Source organism: Corylus avellana, chromosome ca3 (assembly GCF_901000735.1).
Source record: "Corylus avellana chromosome ca3, CavTom2PMs-1.0".
NCBI classification, from domain to species: domain Eukaryota; kingdom Viridiplantae; phylum Streptophyta; class Magnoliopsida; order Fagales; family Betulaceae; genus Corylus; species Corylus avellana.
This window is the reverse complement of record NC_081543.1, coordinates 27,147,778-27,153,939: the sequence shown is the minus strand read 5'-3', so window position 1 is coordinate 27,153,939 and position 6,162 is coordinate 27,147,778. Positions and strand designations below refer to the sequence as shown.

The 6,162-nt window shown below is 33.1% G+C and overlaps 1 pseudogene; it reads left to right on the top strand.

Moving 5' to 3' along the window:
- Window positions 1-106: 106 nt before the first annotated feature.
- Window positions 107-6,162, top strand: part of LOC132174338 (subtilisin-like protease SBT3) — a 13,450-nt pseudogene continuing 7,394 nt past the window's right edge.

Here is a 6,162-nt window from a genome sequence, read left to right as displayed (position 1 = left end):
GTCTTGTTACAGCAAGATATCATATTTCTTTCATCAAAGTGATGTAATTCTTTTTGGCTTCGACATTACTGCAGCTTGACATCAAGAAGCTGTTGGGAGTGAAGGAATGAATGCTAAGGCCTTGGGCATTGGCACGGGGCATGGGAAGGGGCATCCTAAATTTGAAGCTTTTGATATGAGCTTGCCTTTTGTGTGTATGTGTGCTGTACTGACTCATAAGTTTGTTGGAGAATATTATGTCTGAATGTGATGCATCTCTTCATGTATGATAGTTAAAAGATGCATTTTAGAGTAACGCTACATATCATCTTTTGATATGAGCTTGCCTTTTTTGTGTATGCGTGCTGTACTGACTCATAAAGTTTGTTGGAGAATATTATGTCTGAATGTGATGCATCTCTTCCTCCATCTATGATAGTAAAAAGATGCATTTTAGAGTAACGCTACATACCATCTTTTTATCTACTCAAAGTTAATGTAGTTTTTAAGATTACCATTGAATTTGGAATAAATCACGATTATATTTTGATCCAATGTTGGTTTTAAAAGCCATTACTTTGCGTTTTAAGCTTCTTTCACACCTTTTTTGTTCTATCAAGTACAAACACAATACCTACTCTTCACCCATATTTTAAATCTTTTTGTTTTTGTTTCCAAATATTTGTTTATATGTTTTCAGATGTGGTTCTTAACACTAACACTTTTCAAAACAAGCAAAACTCTTTGAAAAAATAAAACACAATTTATTTTTAATTAGGTATGGAGGATGTTGTTACATAAAAAAAAAAAAATTAAAAAAATTTTAGAAATTTTTTTTTAAAAAAATTTAATGGCTGGGGTGGGTGGTGGCTGTGAGGTGGCCTCTTATTTGTATGTCAGCTTCATGGTGGCATTTCGATCACCACTGTGACGACCAGGATTGTGTTGACTAGCAGTATTTATTTTTTACTATTTTTTTTCTTGTATTTTTTTTAAATTCAGAAACACTCTTCAAAACTTTACCAAATGAATATTTTTTTATTCATCCTTACAAATAACACCTTTTTTTTTTTCTTTTTTTTTTTCTTTTTTTTTTTTAAAATGTAGTCCTCTTACCAAATTAATTTTAAATTTTTATATGTTTCAAAATTCTTTTTAAAACTCAAAATCCAAAGCACTTGTCAGAACTAAATCAACCCTTTTTTTTTTTTTTTGAGCTCTCAATGTTGAATTCTGGAAATGTAGATGGTGGCCACAACATACATTAGATTGGGAGAAAATGGAAGGCCGTAGAAAGATATGGAATCCACCATATTTTTTTCTTCTCTCCAATTTTCCTAATCACTATCAGTCAAACACTTCAAAGCAGATACATTTTCCTTGTCTTTCCCCTTCCCCACTTTCCTTTTCTTCCCCTCCCTTCTTCATATTGCCAAACATATCGCTGGACTCTAGGATTATATCCAAGGACATGAGAGAGAGAGAGAAATAAGCAAAGTTAAAACATCAATTTTCAAACCCTAAAGGAAAACTATAAGTCTATATCAATGTATATAGATCCCAACAGAAAACATATGCATTGAATATTAACAAGTGAGATATCTAATAGTCTTTCTGTAATTAAAAATGATCACAAAATGATCACAGGTACGTGTGTATAATAAAACACTCTGATGCCCCTAATGCAAATGAATGCAAACTAACATCATCCCATCTACTCTATCCATTCTTCACTTTTGTTTCTACTAAAGACAGTAATCACCAAAAGAGAAACTCTAAAGTTGCTCATATAGATATGCATGAGATAGAGAACAAGGCAGAAACCATGAAAGCTGTAACCTGTTTATGATTCGTGTTAAATATTATCCACTCTTACACTAAAAAGTAGATACCTTCAACGTTTCTTCCGTCTAAATGTTTTCCACTTCTTCACCAGGTATTCTACTACTCCTGTTAATGTTGCCTTCCTTTCATATGCAATACTCCATAGCTCTGGTACTATGTACCTACCACTTGGATTGTATTCATTCATTTCCTTCAAGGCTTTTGTCACAGACTCGTAAACGTCATCACCAAACTCAGTCTTCAAATTCTTCAATTTTTCATCTTCTTCTTCAATTATTTCCTGTACAGCCATATCCAATTCAAACCATTTAAAGAAATTATATGGAGAATGAAATACTTTGACTGAAAATGGATGAGAAACACTAAAAGAAATAAATCAAAAGAAACTTAGAAGAGAATCACAGGCGAAGAGAGCCCGAGACATTCTTAACGTAGTTTAGTTACACCAAGGGGACAGTCTACCACCACCCACATCAAATAAATGGACACTCAACTCAATAGCTCTAGAGACAAATCAGCAGCTTGAGGTGTCAGCAATCTAGTACATTACCTACTACAAATGTCACATAGTCATGGTCCTAGTTACTACATTATCATGCTAAAGAAGAGGAAACCTTGAAAGAAAAAGGTTATATCAGGATGACCAGAATTGAAGCAGGCAAGTTGCATGTGCATGAATCTTTCTTTATCACATATAGGCATACCTTAGTATTCCCTTCTTTACCCAAGATGATCTTAAAAGGGATGCCAACTTGGATCCCTAAGATAGTCCTCCCTGTCACGTGAAGAAATGAGAAGCTACTGCAGAAGAGTTGAGAAGCTAGAGGGAAAGGAAGTATGAGCATGACAGTTAATTCTGTTAGGAGGCATTGCAGCACGTGTATAATGGAAGTTGTAATAGTAATTGATGGTAGTTAGTTGTAAGAGTTGTTATAGTTAGTTGTAAATAGTTGTAATCTTAATTGCCTTAACTGTTAAGCCTATATAAGGCTGGTTAAGTACAAAAAGGGGTATCTTTTGAGAAGTGCGTTGTATAGAGATTAGCCATCTCGAATTGGCCAAGTTTTTCAATAAGAAGAAGTCGTCCATTTCACTCTCAAAGTCTCTTACTTTCTATCTTTCTCTTTCATTTTCCTTTATAAATCTAGTTTGGCAGTAACTTTTCGGCTACAAGTAGGAGTGTCAAAAATTACCAGAGAACCAGAACCAGAACCGAGAAACCGGGGAGCCAGTTCCAGTTCCGGTTGCAAAAAAAACCAAAAACCGGGGACCCCGGTTCCAATCCCGGAGCTAGCAAATCTTTAAAAAACCGAAACCGTGAATCGTACTATATATAATAGAATATATTTTATATATATATATATATATATATATATATATATAATCTCGGTTGAATATGAACAGCATATCTAGATGGATGCACAAAGATATAAACATGAATATGAATATGAAATGTTGAAGATACTTCAATTGGAACCATAAATTCAAGAATATACATAATGAAAATAAGATATATGAAAATAAAGACTTACGAAAATATGATGCTGTAAAATTAGCTTAAAGAAGCTTTCATTGAACAAAACATTCTGTTGTACATAGATGAAACTCTGACATACATTTTGTGAGATTTCACAGATGATCAGAGAGGGAAAAAAGAAAAGAGAATTAAGTTCAGAAAAACTGAAGTCCCGTTTACAAGAGCTGAAGCGTTCTTAAATAAAAATTAAAAGCTGAATACTGTAGATGAATAGTGCTGAATATTGTAGATGAATAGTGATCTATCGGGTGAATAGTGCTGAATAGTGCTTATGAACAGTAACTGCCGACATGAACAATGATGAACAGTAATGACCGCCATAACAGTGACATGAACAGTGCTGTATTTGGGAACAATGTTTGCTGTATTTTGAAACAGTGATTGCTATATTTTGGGACTGTGATTGCTGCAATTTCTGCATTAGTTTTTTATGAATTTGTAAGGTAATTATTAGTAACCATTGACATGTGCTGTAATTTATTTAAAATTTCTTGTTCAGACAAACCATCAATATTCCATTCATAAATCTTGTCAGTAGAGACTGAGAATTGGTTAAAAACATTTCGTTCTTCATATTGAATATCTGGTGGTGTAGGTCTAGTGTACCAAGTGAGGGCGTTACGCGTTGGTCTAATCATTCTATTAATTTGGAATTCACTGAATTGTTGTTCAATTTGTTGTATTTCTTGATCTGTAGTTTGTTTAGATTCTGAACTTTGTATTTCACTTGTTGTTTCATATATAATTATTTGTTTGTCTTTTCTAATGACTTGGACAGTTTTAGAGGGGGAGGCTTCAGTTTTAACATTTTCAAGGGTTTTTAGCCCGTCATTCTTGACATTTTCAAGTTGTTTTAGCATATTATTGACCTTTTCAAGACAGGTTTCGCCTTTATCCTTTAAGTATAACATTTTGGGTTGTGAAATTTTTAAGAGGGGTTGTTTGTAATGGGGTTTTTTCTTTTCAGTTTGAGTTTTAATTGGGGGTGTAATTCTGTTTTCTATTCGGTCTAATTGTTTTCCTATGGTTATGAGGCTTTGGTTTGTGTAATTGTTTTGTTCCATTAGCTTTTTTATGTTTTCGTCATCTTTGGAAGTTTTAAAAGGGGAGGCTAAAATTTTTGATCCTTTAAAGTTTACAAAGATCGGTTCTTTTGGAGGGTGGCCTGCTTACCTTTTAACTTTAAATTTTTATCTCTTCTTAAGGGTTCAATTTTAACGAAGGAAGAGGCGGAATTTCTACGGCTTGTATCTTGTGAATTTCTATGGCTTGTTGGTGTATCCTGGAAAGCTGTTTCTTTTATCATGAAGGGTGGTTTGCTGATTCTTGGTCTATCAAAACTTAACCTAACAGTGCCATCTAAGTATTGTTGTAAACAATTTAGATCGAATGCTGTATTTTCTGTTTTTGTTGGAATGTTTTCATTTTCTAATAACCATTCTGATGGAAGTTCTACTTCAGATCAAACTACTAATTTTGGTACTCTAACATTTACATCACAAGAGTGTGTCTGTATAAGTAAAGTTTTATCTTTGGAACTTTTAACAAGAGCATGCACATTAAGATTTGTTTTCATTGATTATAGTAAAATCTGTAAATTAATGCTAAAGGTTGGCTTCCTTCTAACATAACCTGCTATTTTTAAGTTCAAAGTTAAAGCTTTTAAGATCTGTGGGTCACTTAAACTTAAAGTGAAGTCAGGGAAACAGTTGAAATGAATTGGTCCTTTATGTAGACTAGATTCAACGACTCCTAACATGCTAGTGCTGTAATCTTTATGTCTTGCATCTCTTAAACACAAAAGTACAGAGGCATTAATTCCTAGACGGACTAGGGGTTTTACCGCAACTTGGATTAATCCTACATAAAGGAAATTCATTTTCTTTTCTCTAAGTTTTTTAATTACTTCTTTGGAAAGTAATTGACATGTATCATGATGTTTATTTAAAGCATAAACTTGTTCAACTGTTTTTACGCTGTAATCATTGCTAAAAGACAAGGGTGAAAAACTTGATTTATAAATTTCTTTGGTTGGGACCTTGGGTATGTTCCAATCATGTAAATTTGTATTTGCTTCAGGAATGTTATATTCTTCTTCATTAATTATATCAGGTAAAGAAGGTAAACTAGATCTAGAGCTCATAGAAGATGTGGATCTAAACAATCTAGACATACTTCAAAATATTTGTTAAGGACAAGACAACAAAATTGAAGACTTTCTACTTCCAAATGCTTCTCTTTATCGGGTTTTTAAGTGTTCTAGAATAGCTATTTGTGTGTCCTCCCGACTTACAAGCCTACTCGGCCTAACTGCGCTGACGGCACATTGACGACACAAAGCGTACATCCCATAGAACTCAAAGATTTTGCTAAAGATAACATCTGAAAATATACTTGTTTTACAATTCTGTTTTCTGGAGTTAACAAATATATGAATAGACATCAAGATGAATAGATCTACACATGGCTATGATACCAATGCCTCTATAATAGTGATTTTTCTTTGATGGCACCAAATTATTATTTTGCCCTTTGGGATTAAGCTCACCCAGTTTAATTAGTAAGGAAATAATGAATTTGATTTGGGGTTATTTTGTCTTTTAATACTCAAAAGTAAGGAAATAATTTAAATTAGTTTGACCGGGTTTTTAGGTATTTCATCTCACTTACTTTTTGTATGATTGTGTAGATTTACGGTTAGGCCTTATTCTTTCTTTGTCATAGTTAAATTAAAAGGGTTATTTGTGTCTTCTCATCATTTCTATTTTCCTTCTTCTTTTTTTTTTCTTTTTTTTTTTTTT